Genomic DNA, 18,645 nt, shown 5'->3' with positions numbered 1-18,645 from the left:
CAAGCTCAGAGCCTGGTGCTTGAACTCACAGGAAGCCATTCTCTGGAGCTGGTTTGGCAACCTTGACAGCCCCCAGCAGCTGCCAACTTGAAGGTGTTTTCAGGTTTCATTCTGTTTCAAAATAAAGCCAGGATCACACACCTGGGGTGTGGAGAAACCTCTCCCCTCCATGAATTGGCCCTTACCTTCCCAGCCTCTCAGGAAAGGATCCAAAGTAATTTTCCACCCACTTTTCATGAAGAATGAATCTTGGCGGGCAACAGGGTGCCCACCCCTTGCCCAGGCACTCCTCATCTCTCTCTTTGTAGCATTCACATTTTCCCAACTTGGGGCAGGCCCCAAGGGGCTGACAGAGGAGGCTTTGTCTCCCTCCTCCCTTTTCCCCACCCTCCTGCCAAGAACCCTGGCAATGACTTACTGGCTTAGGTTTCCAAGGGCCCCCGCAGTTTGTAGCCACAAGTGGGGACCCTTGAAACTGCTGTGATGCTGAGTCATGGGAACCACCACCGTCAGCCCTCAGGATCCTTCCCATCCCTCGCTTTGCTCCAGCCTCCCAAGAGCCCTGATACTACCTTCACCTCACAACTGCAGACACTGAAGCTCAGAGGAGTCAAGAAACTTGCCCAAGGTCACACAGCTAGAAAAGAGAGGAGCCAGAACTTGATCCCAAAGCCATGGTCAACAGGAGATAGTGAAGTGGGCAGGTTCTAGAGCCAGACCATCCCAGTTCAAATCCCAGGTCTGCCACTTATGACCTATGAGGCGTCTTTGTCATTTAAATTCTTTGTGCCTCAGTTTCCAGATCTATAAAATGGAACAGAAATAGTACATACTCCTCAAAGTTGGTATTAAAATGAAATAAGAGAAGGAATATAAAGCACCCAGAACAATGCCTGGTCCACGTTAAGTTCTCAGTAAATTACCCATCACTATTTCTACTATTATTGTTGTCAAGTATGATTACAATTCTTACGGTGGTATGGCTTCCCCAGACGTGAATGTGGTCCAGTCATCAGAGAGCGTGACTCTACAAAACCTCCTCTCGGAGCTTCTTTCACACTGATGACAGACTACATATTTCTCACTTATACATTCAGGAAACCTCAGTGGGCACGTACTATCTGCCAGGTACCAGGCAAGCAGCGAGGAAGTAACTCCCCCGCCTAAGAAACCCAACGCAAGATTCCTCCTCCCTCTGCTCCACTTTCCACGGCCAGAGTCACGGCTCCTTACTTCACTTGGCCATCCTCTCCCCAGCTCCCACCTTCCAAGGAAATGAATCAACAACTTGAAATGAGCCCACCCCTCAGGTGGGGCCATACACACTAGCTCCACTGACCATCCTGCTCCCTCCCCTCCAGCCAGGACACCCTCCTTGCTGCAAACCATCCATTCATTCAACCATTCTACAGCAGGAATAGAAGCAGGGCCCAGAAGCTCTGTCTTAGTCATATTAAAAAAAAATAAGCTGATAGACATAAGCACTTATAATTAATTCAAAATTTTACTGCCATCTCTCAAAGAACCACAAAGAATATTATAATAGGTATTGAAGGTGTAAGCCCAGATCACCTTTACGGGGTAGAGGGGGTTGCCCAGCTCACAGCTGCAGAGAGTGCTAAATATCACAGCTCACAGCTGTCCCCTTCTCCCGAGAAATGCCCCCAACTAAGCAGTCAGCTGCTCCTCCTTCACTGCTGTGAGGTATGATTCAGGGTCCAGGGTCCCCTGTTGAATCAGGCTGAGACTGGTCTCCACTCGAGACCAGATTCTTGCTGAGCTTCTCCCCCTGAGAGATCTTTGAATACAAAAGCAAGGGTATGCCTCGCCAAGCTCACTCATCAGGATAAATAATACTTTCGTGGCAATATTTAAAAATCAAAACTAATACGTAACCTGCTTGATGAGCAAAATGTCAGAATGTGCAGTCACAATGAGCGCCAACCGGAACAGGGCTGACCCTGCCTCCCTCTGCTCCCCCAGGTCCCAGCCCTGCCTCAGACACGCCTTGGACGCCTCCTATTCACTGAACTCTCGCCTTGGGCTCTGCTTCTGGGGCTCCTCCACCCAAGACAGACATCTAAACCAATAAGGACCTACTGGAGAGCAGAGGGCACTCTGCTCAATGTTCCATAGCAGCCTGGATGGGAGGGGAGTTTGGGTGAGAATGGGAAACATGTATAAGTGTGGCTGAGTCCCTTGGCTATCCACCTGAAACTAACAGGACACCGTTTGTTAATCGGCTATACCCCAATACAAAATAAAAAGTTTGTTTTTTTGTTTTTAATAAAAGATACCTAGCTCAGAAGCCAAGAAAAGTCTCTGTCTTTTATTTGTTCTCTCCTGTATTTCCTCTACTTCAAAAGAAGCTCTGGGGAGCCCCTCAACTGCTCCGCACTCAGCCCCCCTCGCTCCCAGCCAGATCAGGCTCCTGGCCCCCTTCTCTGGGCTCGGCTTCTTCTCCCCGTCTTGTATCTTCTGGTCCATGACCAGCATCTCCCCCTGTCGTCTTCTCTTCCCTAGTTCCCTCTCCCCTCGCCTGCTGCCCAGACTCTGAGTCACGAATGGAGCCCTCACATGGCAACCATCGCATCCTGTCGCCCTCATCGGGCACCCACGGCATGCCAGGAACCTCCTTCCCTCTGCAATCCCCGCTGGCAGCCGGAGCCTTCACCTCCACGTACAGTTTCTCCATCCCTTCTGGGCGTCCCCACCTCAGCCTCACTTTGAAGGAGCCCAAGAGACCATCTCAGCTCAAGCGAACTCCAAACTGTGGCATCTCCCGACCCAGTTACATTTCCCAAACGCTTCTGGGACTGTCCCGGAGTTGCCAGGTTTTCATGTTGGCCCAGCAAGGACATGGCAAACAAAACTGTCCTTGACCATCGTCACCATTTCAGGAAACAAACGGTACCTAAGACCGATAAAAATCGATGGCACGGGGCCTCACCTTTATAAGATGTAAACACTTTATGAGAAAAACTCACTCTGTTCTCTGTTTTTTCATTTCTCTGCAGGCTGGTTTGAAAAACAGGGCCAGATAACAGGTTCCAGTAGGCTGGGGTTGTCAACGCCATCATTTGACACCCAGGGAAGCTGAGACCTGCATCACAGCTGTGTTCTCGGCCCAAACCTTTGATCTTCCCCCCGAGGGAAACCAAGAAGAGATAAGACCTCTTATCTGAGTTTCAGGCTCAACTCTGCTCCTAAATTTCAGAGAATCTGCACAATTCTCTTCCCCTCTCTGAGCCACGAGCCCACGAATCTTCCAGAGGACCCTGAGCTGGAAGGTGCCCTCTGGTCCAGCATTGAGGATGCGGGGCCCAGACACTGCCGGGCCAACCTCAGGAGACAGCATGGCTGGAGAAATGGACTGGACACCAGGCCTCTTCCTCTGACATCACATTTGGGCCTCAGTTTACTCTTCTGGGATTGCAAGCGCTGCAGTTAAAGCCCTCTGGGTCCAAACTCTGGCTCTGCCCTTACCAGCTGTGTGACCTTGGGCAAGTCAGTTAACCTCTCTGTGCCTTTACTTCCTCACCTACACAGTGGAAAGGCAAGGGAATAGTCTATGAGAGCATCCCTCAGACCTGACGACCCAGGCATTCCCTACCCCAGGTTTCTCTGGATGAGCCATAGCGATGGGGCCTCTCTGTGGGGCTGGACCAAAGATTTCCAAGGGACACAATTCTGGTCTTTAAATGGCCAGGAATATTATGGTGCTGAACACAAAATTCCCATGCTTTTTTTTTTTTTTAAACAGTGTGAAGTGAGTGAAGTCGCTTAGTCATGTCAGATTCTTTGCAACCCCACGGACTGTAGCCTGTCAGGCTCCTCTGTCCATGGGATTTTCCCAGGCTAGAATACAGGAGTGGGTTGCCATTTCCTTCTCCAGGGGATCTTCTGACCCAGGAATCAGACCTGGGTCTCCCACACTGCAAGCAGAGTCTTTACCATCTGAGCCACTAAGGAAGTCCCTTTCACAGTGTATGGTCTCAAAATAATTCTGTGTGTTTTAAAAACAAGGCACACAACCTCAGAATAACTCTGGTGAGGATTGGTTTTTCCTACGGGAAAGAGGGGGCTTCAAGTGAAGGTCCCCAAAGTATCCGGGAGTGGCCCGCTGCTCACGGGGCTCCTGTGTTCATTCCCTGCAGACGGTTAATAAGGGGCCATGGTGTGCTGGGTGCAGGGTGGGCGCCCGGGGTATGTTTCCTGGTCAGCGGGAGCACGCTTCCTCTGACCACAGCCAGCTCCCAGAGCAGAGAACCACCCAGGATGCAGCCAGCATCTGGCCTTGAGGACCCTTTTGCCCGGGACAGGGAAGTGCTTGGTTTTGCCCAAAGATCCATCCACTCAAGTTCTGGAAGATGTCGGCTGGCTCAGAGCCCGGGCCGCTAAAGAAAGGAGGAAGGAAAAAGGCAGGGACGAGGCAGCCCGCCTTCAGCTCGGCTCCCCACAGTGGCCTTGCTCTGCACCCCATACGCTTCCAAACCGCCTAAGGAACCTGAGTGTCTGGGGGTGCCCCCGACCTTTCCCTGTGACATCCAGGAGAGAAACCAGCTGGCCACCACCACCTCCACCCTCAGCCCAGGGGCAAGGATGATGCCCAGAGAGGCCTTTCAGGTGCTTCCAGAACTGCTTGCTGCCCCGGGGGCCAGGGCCCCCTCCGAGGTCACCCCCACGTCCATGCAACCACCAGGGATGGAGCTGACAGAGCCCCAGTTTTCTAGAACACGGCTCTCAGCAGGAGCAGCAACCTCCCACAGCCCCGCAGCAAGAAAGCAGAAAGGGGCTGAACTTGTCACTAAATTTGCCCCGGGGCCACAGACAGCTAGTGACCAAGTCGCAAATGCCACACGTGTACCGAACTCTGGGCCCCAAGCTAAGCATGTCCCTCACATGTCCAACTTCCCCAACCCCAGGTTCTATCCTTTAAACAACCAGTGGCAGGCAGTACCAAAATAATAAAAATTAAAATATTCCCTCCCTAGGTCCATGTTCCTGCAAAATGTTAGGCGCTCAGTTGTGTCCAACTCTGTGCAACCTCATGGACTGTGGCCCGCCAGGCTCCTCTGTCCATGGGGATTCTCCAGGCAAGAGTACTGGGTGGGTTGCCATTCCCTCCTCCAACAGATCTTCCCGACCCAGGGATCGAACCCAGGTTGCTTGTGTCTCCTGCATTGGCAGGCAGATCCTTTATCCCCAGCACCACCTGGGAAGCCCATGTTCCCCCAACTCTCCCCCTACAGGGCCTTCAAGGCAGCGTCACCCCCACTTCACAGACAAGGAAACCGAGGCTGCAGAGCTAGGAAGACGAGAAATTTGAAGCCAAGCAGTCGGATTCCAGAAGCCCCGACCACCACGCGATCCTGCCTCTCCAAACACACCTGGACGGGATGGGCTTCTCCCCCTGATCTCCGGCACCGGTTCCAACACACACACAGGGAAGGGAGGCTCCCCGAGTCAGAGGACAGTTTTACCAGTTCAGCAGAAGGGGACGGGACCCCAGGCTCCTCATTCACGTCACAGGACGCAGCCTTGACCACGCTTTAACCACAGCAGCCCGCAGGCTCTGACAGAAAGCCGCAGGCCAGCAGGCAGGCAGGCAGTGTAGACGAGGGGTTGCCAAGATTGCAACACTTACCCCCATGGCCTCCCAGGCCCGCTCGGTTTCTCAGCTCTGCTGATATGCAGCTTTGTCACATTTAAAAAAATAAAAGTCACTGCGATTCTACAAGAAAAGGAAGGAGCAGAGAGGTCTCACTGGAGGAGTGAGGAAGTCGTAACACAGATGTCCACAGAGCTAACTCAGTCTCTGCCTGTCCTCGCGTCCTTGAAGCCGGGGAGGCTGCCCCTTACTAACCCCCTGCAGCATCCCTGACCAGAGTCTCCCCTTCCCTTCACCTGTGTGCAGAGCCGAGGGGTCCACCATGGAGGATGCTCCGTGCTGGCTGGAGGCAGCCGGCTCCCCAACTCCTCTCCTGCCAGCTGTCATCAGCTGCTGACACCTCAAGGTGAAGGAGTTGATCCCTTTCGTTTTCAGTGGAATGTCTAGATGAGAACAGGCTTCTGAGGAATGGCGCGTGAGATTCATTCATGTTTTGATCAAGCTATGGAAGACATGTGCCTGCTAAGTCGCTTCAATGGTGTCCGACTCTTTGCGACCCCATGGACTGTAGCCCACCAGGCTCCTCTGTACAGGGGGATTCTCCAGGCAAGAATACTGGAGTGGGTTGCCATGATCTTCCCGATCCAGGGATCAAACCCAAGTGTCCTGTGGCTCCTGCACTAAGGCAGATTCTCTACCGCTGAGCCACCAGGGAAGATACGTGAGCTAACCCTAACTGGTGTAGGGAGAGTGTGACATCAGTGGAAAGAACTGGCAATCACAGAGGAGGAGGGCAGGTGGGCTCTGGACAGAGGACCAGAGGATAGGAACAGCTCTTGAGGTGTCCAGGCCAACGTAGGCATCGGCAGCCTGATTCCCTTTGTTATGAGCTGTGTGGCCTTAGGAAGCCAATTAACCTCTCTGATCTCAGTCTCTAACTGAGCCTCATCCTTTACAGGAAGGAAAAAAAAAAAAAAACAGCTGCTAGCAGACTGGGGATTGGAGCAGAAGAGGGTGATTAAAGAAGTCAATCTCATTTCAGAAAGTATTTACAGAGGACCCGCCAGGCACCCCATATTTAGGGCCCAGAAGTCTTTGCAGGGACCCACTAAGTGTGGGGCCCACGGCTAAGCACTTTACATGGATTATCTCCTTTCGTTCTCACCCCCATGACTCAGGGAAGAACCTGCCGTCAGTCTTGTTTACAGGTGAGAGACAGGAGCCGACCCGAGGTCACACAGCTGGTCCTCAAGGGACTCAGGATTTGAACCCAGGTCTGCCTAACGCCAAACTGAATCGATACTCTGTGAGCCCCACTGAAGGACAGAAGGCCAGGGCCACCAAGGCTTGCACTGGCTTTTTGCACAACCAGTACAAGCCTCAGTGGCACTAAAGAATCCGCCTGCAATTCGGGAGACCTGGGCTCGATCCCTGGGTTGGGAAGATCCCCTGGAGAAGGGAACAGCTACCCACTTCAGTCTTCTTGCCTGGAAAATCCCACAGAAAGAGGAGCCTGCTGGGCTACAGTCCATGGGGTAGCAAAGAGTTGGACACAACTGAGCGACTTTCACTTTCACTGAGGGTTGGGAGGTGTTTCCAAAGCAGAGAGGGTGGCTGTGGATTAGGGAATGGAAGGGAGGTGTGAGCACCCACAGTCCCTCTGGGCCTCTGTTTCCTTGACTGTAAAATGGAGCCCTTTGCCCCATCTCCAACTTTTGTGATGAGTCTGTGTGATACCAAGAGAGGAACGACTGGTCCCCAAAGAGGATCTTGGCAGCAGGAAGCAGGACTGGGAAAAAGTCCAGCCAAGCCTTGGTGAGTGAAAACTACCAATCCCTTCAGGCAGTGGAAACGACACGTAAAGCTCTCGGAGGGCTTCCCTGGCAGCTCAGTGGTAAAGAATCTGACTGCCAGTGCAGGAGACACGGGCTCGATCCCTGATCCGGGAAGATCTCATATGCCGAGGAACAACCAGGCCCGTGCACCTCAACTACTGAGCCCACGTGCTGTACCTACAGAAGGCCTAGCACCTAAAGCCGCCTCAGTGAGAAGCCTGCACACAATTAGAGAGAAACTCCCACCCACCACAACTAGAGGAAAGCCCGCAGCAATGAAGACCCAGCATAGCCGAAGATAATAAACTTGTTTTTAAAAAGCTCTTAGAAAGAGGAACTTTGGGGTGCTACTGGCTTCCCAGCCCCCCGGAAAATGTGAGCTGCCAGAACGGGGAGAGGCCGAGAATATGGAACAGACAGGATGCATGGAGCAGAGGCCAGCCCAGAGACAGGGAGGAGACCCCAGACCCCAGGCTGATGGATCCCAGGCCCACCGGGAATCCGTGATGGGGAGATAAAGGGCATCGCCCAGTCAGGCTCTGGGAAGCCGCCCTGCCCTTCCCCAGAACCCTGCTTCTGATTTCCCTTCATGTCTGGGATTTTTCACAGGAGATGAGGAAACACAGAGAAAGAGAGGCCCTTGTAAGACGGCCAGGCCCCACTGCCCCCCAGGAAAGGAGGAATGGTGATCTGAGGTCTCCTCCCAGACCCTGCCGTGTTTTCAGGCCACACCAGCAAGTGAGGGAAGGGAAGCCGGGGTGAGGCTCTGAAACCTGGCACCCTCCATTCCTGGCATTTCTAGCCTCTCCTGGCTCAGGACTTCTGGTTCCCAACAGCACCCCCCGACATCTGAGCCAGGCCCCTCATGTTCAGGCCATATTTGGTTTTCAGCCCCAACTCTGCCATTCAGCATCTCACACAAAGCATCCAATGCCCACCCCTACCATGAGGAAAGTCCTTTTATCACCCCCAGTTTACACTGGTGGAAACTGAGGCTCAGAGAAGTTAAATGTCCTTTCTGAGGTCTCACAGCCAGCGAGGGCAGGAACAGGTTTCAGGACAGGTCCGTGAGCTGCAGAGTCCTGCTTCTACCCTGGGTGGCCCCTCTTTTCTCAGTCAAGGGACGTCCTTTTTCTTCCTGGCCCAAATCCCTGACAGCTGAAGAGGCCCCCGTGAGCCACATCTGTCATAACAGAGACTGAGAATTGCCGATGCTCACAGAAGACCTGCTCTTGACGTCAGTCAGCTCTACCCCTGGCAACGGGGACGCAGCAGACCCTTCAATGCCCAGCCTGCTTCATCTGGCACCAGCGGGCAGTGGCCCTCTCCCCCAGGAAACATATCCCGTGCCAGCCACAGCTGTCATCCTAAATCACTCTCTTTAACCCTGAAGGAAGGCCCTTGTTTGTCCCAAGCTCGATGCCTACAGGTATCAGCAAGTCCTGGGCAGCCTAGGGGAGGAGACCCAACATCCAGTTCAGAAAGCCACCAATGCAGAGAAATATTCTCCCCTCTGAACTAGTTTCTGGGCCAGACAATCCAGGAGATAAATCCACAAACCAACATACCCTTCTGCCAAGTTGGAATTTCAAACTCAATTATCTTGGGGTCGTCTGGAATCTTCGATGGTCCAAATGTTTGAGTTTAAGCGCCGAGTTTGGGGAGGGCAAGGTCAGGGGACAATAAGATGCTGTTCCGGTGAAATGGAGGATACTGGACCACCCAGAAATTTGGATGGGACCTTTGAGGCCCTCCAGAACACCCAGACTGCCTCCGGTCGCTCCCTGCTTCCACCCGCCACACCAGATACCCCACACACGTCAAACCTTCAAACCTCTGCTCATGCCGCTCTCCCAGCCAGAAATATCTTTCATTTCTGGCCAATTTTTCCTCCAGGCACTCAAGGCCAACTCATCCTTGGAACCAGATCAAATATATGCTCCCATCACCAGACACTGTTTCCTAATTTCCCCAATCAAAGCTACGCCCTCTTTGCTCCTGTGGGAGTTTGCACACTGAATGTACCAGGCGGGCACTGATGGGAGTGACTTTTGCAATAAGCTCTAGGTCGCAATGGTGTGGGTGAAACTCTTTTGAGACTTCTGAGCTCCAGAAAGCTGTGATCATAAATGTATATTGTTTAAAGCCACAAAGTCTGCAGTGGTTGTTTTAGCAGCAGCAGCCTCATACACTGACTATCTGAGCTCTTCATTCATTCCACACCCAGGAAATCATAGATTCTGGCAAATGTTCGAACAAATTCCCATAACAAGGGATGGGTATGTTTTGAATGTCCCCTGTCCCTAAACACCACCCCAGATCACTGACTGAGCATGGCAGATGTTCTCTCAACAGCTCGGATGGGGAGTTCTCTGGTGGTCCAGTGGTTAAGACTGTGCCTTCTAATGCGGGAATTGCAGGTTCGCTCCCTGACCAGGAAACTAAGGTCTCACGTGCCTTGGAGCCAAAAAGGACTTCCCTAGTGGCTAATAAAGCAGAAGCAATATTGTCACAAATTCCATACAGACTTTAAAAATGGTCCACATCAAAAAAAATCTTTAAAAAAAATTCTGAGACAAAAGGAAACTGAGACTCAGAGAGGTCATGTGACTTGCCCCAGCTCCCGGAGGTAACTGGTTCCCAGGAGCAGAAGCCGGGTCTACCTGGCTGCACTCCAACAGCCCTCCAGTCTCTCTGACCCATGACCCCCAGAAGGAAAAACTGAGCGTCCAATCACCCTATGCCCCCACCTCCTTGCACAAGAGCTGCCCTCAGCGGGATCCCAGGGCTAAGATCAGAGGATCCGAGACATGTACCCCAAGAAAAGCAGAACCGATTCTGACAGTGTGCCTGAAGAACAGCTGACCACCCGGCCCCCCGCCCCCCGCTGACTCAGCTGCTGACACTTCCAAGGTTGCCAGAGTGTCTACGGTGGGTGAAGCACTCCCCTTCCCACCCACCAGAGCCCATAGGGCAAGGCGTGAAGCCTGGAGCCGAGCCAACATGACCTTTCCTGCCCTGGCAACCTGGGGTCACAAGGCACAAGATGCCCACATCAACCCTGACATTTAAAGTTGAATATCAACACCCACTTCCCCAAGAATAAAAATAGAAGTGCCTTCATCAAGCTGGCCGTGTGCTCTGTGCTCCTGTCTGAAAGAGTGTTAGTTGCTCAGTCATGTTCGACTCTTTGGGACCCCATAGATTGTTGCCCACCAAGCTCCCCTGTGTATGGGATTCTCCGGGCAAGAATACTGGAGTGGGTAGCCATTTCCTTCTCCAGGGGATCTTCCCAACCCAGGCATCGAACCCAGGTCTCCTGCATTGCAGGCAGATTCTTTACCATCTGAGCCACCAGGGAAGTTCACCAGGAAGTGCTCCTATATATTCAGATATGTTTAACCCCCAACAGCCCTGAGAGTATCCCCTCCCTTAGAGATAAGGGCACAGAGGAGGCAAGAGGTAAAAAAGCAGAGACAGATCTGAATTCTAGAGCCTGAGGCTGCAGAGTCTGTGCCAACCAGACAGCAGCAACAGAATTAACAAGGCTTCTGGCTTCCACCCAGCGGGGCAAGAAATGCTACTCTCTCTCTATCATGCTTGTGCCAATGTGGCAAAAATAGAGGTTCCAAAAGAGTAAATTAACCTGTCTCCTAATTTTTCCTGAAAAAAGCCATGTCCTAGGACTCAGAAGCAGCTCAAAGTGACTGCCAACCTGCACCCCGGGCCCAAGACCTCAGCCAGGGCCACATAGGGAATTCTGGCCTGGGGGCTAGATCAACACCAGGTCCCTAATATCACCAAGGGACCTTGGGGATGCCACTCCACCAATCGGGGCCTCACTTTCCTCAGATCTAATATGGGGACAAACATAACTATGACCCCCGGCCCCTCCAAAGTTCCACAAAAGCAGGAAGTGCTTTGGGGAGTGCCAGATAAAGAGCAGGAGCTCATAAATTTTGCCTGAGTGACTGAAGAACAGTTTTTGTGACCAGCTTGCCTTCCTTCCCCCAAGACCTTCAGAACAGGGACTGAGGCTGACCCATCTTGAGTTCTCGCACAGGTGCAGCTTTTACTCCCCGTGGGTTTTCAGTTCAGTTCCGTTCAGTCGTGTTTGACTATGCGACGCCATGGACTGCAGCACACCAAGCTTCCCTGTCCATCACCAACTCCTGGAGTTTATTCACAGGAAATCATCCACAAGCACCTACTATGTGCCTGGCCAGGTCAAGGCCTCAGTGACATCTAGCAACCACAGACAGCCTCAGGCTGTGTGCTCACGTGCCGCCCCCTTCTCTTTTTTCCGGCTGGTGACTGTATTACTTAGTCGTGCTGGGCTTCCTTGGCCCAAGACACCCACTCAGCTGCCTTCTAATAAGCAAGCTTGGCCCATTCTGGGGATTTGGACCATGATTCCTGCACTTCCACTTTCTTATACCCCACCCTCGGGAAATACAGCCCAAGGTAAACTCTGACCTTTATCGCACACATGCGCTCACACACACTCAGCCTTGTACACATGCACCCCAGTGTGCAGTGGGACCCTAGGACAGTGAGATATTCTGAGTTCAAATCTCAGTTCTTTTGCTTCTGAGCTGTGTGTCCCTGGGCAAGTCCCTTTACCTCCTGAGCCTCACTTTCTTCATGTGAAAAAAAAAAAACATTGCTGTGACTTCCCTGGCAGTCCAGTGGTTGAAACTCTGTACTTTACTGTTGGGGGCATAAGCTCGATCCCTGGTCAGGGAACTAAGACCCCCAAAGCCATGCAGCGCATCCGAAAAAAATTTTTTTAATAAAAATATAAAAACATAAACACAAGTGACACACACAAAAATAAGTAAAAATAAAATAAATGGGAATGCTAATCATGAAGCTTCTCCATGAGGGTTGTAGAGAGATTTAATGGGATAGTGGATACAAAAACCTTTGGTTCAGTAAAAGTGCTTAGCTCAATAACATTGTTATTTTTGTTTCCTTTTTCCAGGAGTGAAAGAGAACGGCAGTTGCCCATGTTCCAGGAAAGTCCATGTTTAGGGGCCTGGAATGCAGACATTTACTCGCTTTATTTGATGGGGATTATCTTGAGGATAGGAAAGTATTTGTGGGCCCAACATCGCTGCGTTAACTCTAAGATCAACTAACAAAAATTCAGAATTTAGAACCAGAGACTGGAAGGGACCCAAAAGGTCACTGTATTTGTGGGGGTGACAGTGAGCCATCCACAGAAACTCCTTCTCCCTTCCACAGTACACAGCCCTAGGTGGGAAAGAACCACCTTAACCATGAGCTATATTTCACAGCCTCCTTTGCAACTAGATTGGTTCCCCGACAAGTTCCCAAGTGTGGCAGGAAACAGTTAAGAAGCAAACATCCCTCCCCCACGCACTCTTTCCTTGGGGATGATGTCTAAGGGATAGTAGCCAGGTGCGGTGGCTCACTGACTCAATGAAGAGGACCGGGCTCCACTCACAAATGCCTGACTTATAACAAACGTCTGTTTGCTTTGAGCCATTGTACACGTTGAGTCTATTTGTTACTGCAACTGCGACCCTGACTAATACAACATTCAACCTCCTTTTTTTCAAAGAAGATGCTTAGGGCCAGAGAATGAGCGTACCGTGCCTAAGGTCACATAGCAAATTCAACAAGGGTTAAAAACATTGGTGTTTTAACAATCTGGAGTAGATTCTCTAGTTTTCAATCTGTCCCCCAGAGTCATGAAGTTTCCTAAAGGCCCTTCAGCAGTGACAGTGAGCTTCAATAAGCTGCCATCTGGAGTCCTCCACTAGAATAACATCACTTTTATCTCTTTAAAGTGCACTTCTCCATGTATTTTCATCGGAAGAAAGCATTCTGTGGCTTAAAATAATATCGAAGCCCGCAGGCTGGATGACTGCTAATGTGATCTGACTTTCTGTGGTATGAGACTGAGTTTCATTTCTTCTCCACCATTGCCTCCTGGCTTTTCCTGCTGACACAGGAGATGTAGACTCACAGAAGTGCATAGATATTTGCTTAGGAATGAAAAAAAGAAGCTCAGTGTGCAGCAAAGAACCCAGAAACCTGGGCAAAGGGGATGATCAAGGATTCCAGCTCGGTGCTTCTCAAGATTGTTAGGGGTGCTGGTTCAAAATGCAGACTCCCACACTCCATCCTCAGGGATTCTAACTCAAAAAAGCTGACGCTCATGGTCCCAGGACGGCCCTTTGAGAAGTCCTGAGTCTAATTCAACTCAGTCTAAATCAACAGCAAGAACCACAGGGAAGATTGATCTTGAAGAGGAGGTCAGGGGTGGCAAAAAGGAAGCTGGGAGCCGGGCACTTGAACAGAGAGAGAAGACAAACCCGGGACTTGTCTGGCCTCTCTGAACTACATAGGTCTGAGTGATCAGACTGACAGCAAGGAGCAGGTACTTGAGTATAATGATGTGCTATTTGCCTGTAAGTTTGCCAAACGCTGGTCCAAATGGCTCACCTACTTAAAACATGCTCATCTGAAAGCAGAGGGGGGCCTGGAATTCTCAATAGCTAGCACTGGCAAAGGATTCCTATCCTTCATATACAAAGAGCTCCTAAACATCAGTGAGAAAAAAGACAAACACGCCAGCAAGAGAAAAAAGAAAAAATGGGGATGGACTTGAACAGGATAGTCACCAAAGCGAATAACAAGACTGTAGAGGATATTCAGCATGAATGAACCAATGAAAACTCAAGCAGCCAGATGCTATTCTCACCTTTCCCATCAGGGAAATTTTAGGAGACAGGTGACAACCAGTGTAGATGAGGCTGTGAGAATAGCACACCCCAATATTGGGCCAGGAGAGTGCAAGCCAACACAACCTTCTAGGGCAATGTGGCTAAAAGCCTCGAAAGCCTTAAAAACACACACCCCTTTGAGCCAGCAATTTCACCTTGGGAAAGTTGTCCACAGGACACGCAGGCAAAGATGATGTGCTAGGAGTGGCCGCTCAGCTCTGTTTATAATAATGAAAAAAAAAAAGGAAGCAACCACGTGGAGGGATGATTAATAAATCCCAAGCCTTTAAAATGCATATTGGAGGAACGTAGATAATACAGATGAAGGCTCATGATCCCTGGTTAAGGACAAGGTAGGGTACCAAAAATGGGCTTCCCTGATGGCACAGACCGTAAAGAATCTGCCTGCAATGCAGGAGACCCAAGTTTGATCCCTGGGTTGGGAAGACCCCCTGGAGAATGGAATGGCTACCCACTCCAGTATTCTTGCCTGGAGAATTCCTTGGACAGAGGAGACTGGGGGGCTACGGTCCATGGGATCACAAAGAGTAGGACTGGGAGACTAACACTTTCACTATAGGGTACCACACAAGCTGTCAGAAAAGGGTGTGTGTGTCCACATTTAGATGCTCCTATGCGCCTGGTACATTGTAGGCACTCCACAAACATCACAGGTTGGTCAGTGAGTCAGTGAGTGACACAGAGAGGCACCTGAAGGTTCACCTCTGGGTTAAGAACCCCTCTTTCTTCTCTGTAGCTGAGAGGTAGGACATTCCAGCAGTTAAAAAGGTGGGTTATACAGACTTCCAGCTCCGCACCCCGCTACCCGACTCCACAGCGTTGAGCTGGTGCCTTCCCCAATCTGAATCTCAGTTTCTTCACCTGTAAGATGTGGACAATGAAAGTACCTCCCTTGTAGGCTTGTCGGGAGCATTAAGAAGAGAAGAGAAACACAGAGTTCGCTGCTTTTTATAACTATGGTGACCTCGCTGGCTTTTTCCAATTGGCATGCATCACTTAGGAAATCTGAAAATCATAATAGAGCTATTTCCATTTTGACAAAAATTACATTTTACCAAGAGCCAAAGAGCTTCTCTATTACTGCTTCCCACGCCCCCCACCCCTGCAACCCGACTCCTCTGGGCAATCGATGTCAGAGCCAAGCTTGATACCTTTGTGGCTGGTCTCACCCAGGTCTTCTGTGACTTCAGGTCACTCGAGGTTGTGCAGAAGACGCGTGATCCCCAACTTCTTCCTCGAAGTCACACTGTTCTTCGCCTGGGGCCGTTCGCCCAAGAAAGCAGTTCACCCCCTCATTCATGGGTCCCCCAGAGACCCCAGAGCACGGCACCCCCGGAACATCCTCATCCCCCGGAGGCTCCCAGGGAGACCCCGGGTCTGTCCTGCCCTCTTTGCTCACTGGGGGCTGAATGGGACAGGACTCTGCCAGAGAAACAGCTGGAGGGAGGAGAGAGGGAGGGGCAGGAAACGGGGCTGACCGAGGGCGGGGGCAGCCAGCTGCACAGAGTGGGGGCCTTCTGGGGAGGCTGCCTGTGGCGGGCAGGCAGGCGGGCGGTGGCTGGTGGCGAGGTCTGCCCGGGATGACCCGCCCCTCTGGGAGCTGGGAGCGGTGCCCACCATCTGAGCACAAACCAGGAGCACATGCAGGCCCCGGGGCAGCTGTGGGAAGCGCGTCTGCTCCCAGCAAGAGCCTCCGGAGCTCCAGACAGACTACGCACAAGCGTGGCTGCCTGACGTCCCACTGCCTGTCACCCCCACCCCAGGCCTTTGTGCATACGACTCCTTCCACCTGGATGCCCTTCCTGCTTCCTGCCCCTATTCGTGGCCTCACGACCTTCTGTTTCCCCCCCTTTTTTTTTTTTTTCGGTAAATTAAAATAGCAACAAGGTTTTTTGCAGTATCTAATGAACAAAAATTTAAATGTCCTGTAATATTGGATTTTAGCAAATGTTGTTGTAGTGGTTGATTTGCTAAGTTGGGTCCGACTGTTTGCAACCCCATGGACTGTAGCTCGCCAGGCTCCTCTGTCCTTGGAATTTTCCAGGCGAGAATACGGGAATGGGTTGCCATTTCCTCCTCCAGCAGATCTTCCTGACCCAGGGATCAAACCAGCATCTCCTGCCTCAGCAGGCGGATTCTTTACCACTAAAGTCACCAGGGGAAGTCCTTTAGTAAATGTTCAGTTCAGTTCAGTTGCTAGGTTGTGTCCGACTCTTTGCGACCCCATGAATTGCAGCACGCCAGGCCTCCCTGTCCATCACCAACTCCTGGAGTTCAAACTCATGTCCATCGAGTCGGTGATGCCATCCAGCCATCTCATCCTCTGTCGTCCCCTTCTCCTCCTGCCCCCAATCCCTCCCAGCATCAGTCTTTTCCAATGAGTCAACTCTTTGCATGAGGTGGCCAAAGTACTGGAGTTTCAGCTTTAGCATCAGTCCTTCCAAAAACACCCAGGACTGATCTCCTTCAGAATGGACTGGTTGGATCTCCTTGCAGTCCAAGGGACTCTCAAGAGTCTTCTCCAACACCACAGTTCAAAAGCATCAATTCTTCGGCGCTCAGCCTTCTTCACAGTCCAACTTTCACATCCATACATGACCACTGAAAAAACCATACCCTTGACTAGATGAACCTTTGTTGGCAAAGTAATGTCTCTGCTTTTCAATATGCTGTCTAGGTTGGTCATAACTTTCCTTCCAAGGAGTAAGCGTCTTTTAATTTCATGGCTGCAGTCACCATCTGCAGTGATTTTGGAGCCCCCCAAAATAAAGTCAGCCACTGTTTCCACTGTTTCCCCATCTATTTGCCGTGAAGTGATGGGACCAGATGCCATGATCTTAGTTTTCTGTATGTTGAGCTTTAAGCCAACTTTTTCACTCTCCTCTTTCACTTTCATCAAGAGGCTTTTTAGTTCCTCTTCACTTTCTGCCATAAGGGTGGTATAATTTGCATATCTGAGGTTATTGATATTTCTCCCAGCAATCTTGATTCTAGCTTGTGCTTCTTCCAGCCCAGCATTTCTCATGATGCACTTTGCATATAAGTTAAATAAGCAGGGTGACAATATACAGCCTTGACATACTCCTTTTCCTATTTGGAACCAGTCTGTTGTTCCACGTCAGGTTCTAACTGTTGTTTCTTGACCTGCAAATAGGTTTCTCAAGAGGCAGGTCAGGTGGTCTAAGTATTCCCATCTCTTTCAGAATTTTCCACAGTTTATTGTGATCCACACATTCAAAGGCTTTGGCATAGTCAATAAAGCAGAAATAGATGTTTTTCTGGAACTCTGTTCCTTCAGGAAACAAAAACCTGATCATTGAATATAGATTCATGCACCGTTTCTAGAAAGCTAACAAATGACATCAAACTTGTAACTAAGTTCAGACCTCGTGTTGTTTAAATATAAATTCTATTTTCATCGTAAACCCAGCTCCCCAGAGATAAGTATCTTTAAAACGTTGATTTGAACACACACATTTTATTTATATAAATGTGAAGTGACTCAGTCAGTCTCTATGTACCATATCGCAACCTGCTTTTGCATTTAATGATTATATATATCTGTGCTTATGTTTATAGACCTTACCATATTTTAACAGTTGCTAGTGATTCCATTCATTCGATGTACCATAGTTTATTCAACCATTAGTATTTGGAACTGGGTGATTAGGTTGTTTTAACACATCATTGCACACTTGTCCAATTAGTTTATTATACAAAATTCCTATGAACATGTTTATTATTGAATCGCCCGCTCCCTCTTCATGTCTCAGCTTGGGGCCACCTCCTGGAAGACTTCCCTGCCCCTTGGGGGGCTGCTCTGGGCTCCCTCTAGGACAGCACTGATGTAGTGTTGTTCTAGTTTGTGATAGTATGTCTCTCACTTGCACTGGGATTTTCTTGGGGATGGGTCTGTGTTTCATCTCCTGTTCTATTCCCAGCACTTAGCACAGTGCCCTGCAACATCACGATCAGCCATGAATAATCAAAATAGCTGACAGCCAAGCAGTGTGCTAGGCACTTGGTACGTAAACCTCATGAAGGACTGAAGTGAGCACTATTTCTGCCCCCATTTTCCGATGAGAATATTGGGACACAGAGAGGTCAAGTCACTTGCCCAAGGCCACACAGCTAGTGGCAAAGGTCTCCTGGCTCCAGAGCCCCACCCTTAGCCTCCAAGCTAAAGAACTAACTGAAGGGCTGTGAGCTTCGCCTTGTGCTGGGTGCTGCCTCGGGGCTAGGTCAGGAACCTCCGACAGCACTGCAGGCGGTGACGCACGCCCATTTTACAGATGAGGATTCTAGGCCCACAGAAGGAAAGTCCTTATGCCAAGGGCGCCTAGGTCACACCACAGAGACAGGACTGACTCTGTCTAATTAGAAGCTGATGCCGGAAATAACCTGTGAACAAAGGTAAAGAGAA

At 50.5% G+C, this 18,645-nt stretch overlaps 1 protein-coding gene across 2 annotated transcripts in view; it reads right to left on the bottom strand.

The window, feature by feature from the left end:
- CMKLR1 (chemerin chemokine-like receptor 1) overlaps nucleotides 1–15,654 on the bottom strand; it is a 41,628-nt gene extending 25,974 nt beyond the window's left edge. For both annotated transcript variants that reach the window (XM_040250959.1, XM_040250960.1), the window contains exon 1: nucleotides 15,374–15,654. The gene's annotated coding sequence lies outside the window, so the exon portion shown is untranslated. The remainder of the gene's footprint in view (nucleotides 1–15,373) is intronic.
- Nucleotides 15,655–18,645: the final 2,991 nt, after the last annotated feature.

This window comes from Oryx dammah, unplaced genomic scaffold, assembly GCF_014754425.2.
Source record: "Oryx dammah isolate SB20612 unplaced genomic scaffold, SCBI_Odam_1.1 HiC_scaffold_12, whole genome shotgun sequence".
Taxonomy (NCBI): domain Eukaryota; kingdom Metazoa; phylum Chordata; class Mammalia; order Artiodactyla; family Bovidae; genus Oryx; species Oryx dammah.
The sequence above is the reverse complement of the archived record's forward strand: the minus strand, read 5'-3'. Positions and strand labels throughout refer to the sequence as shown.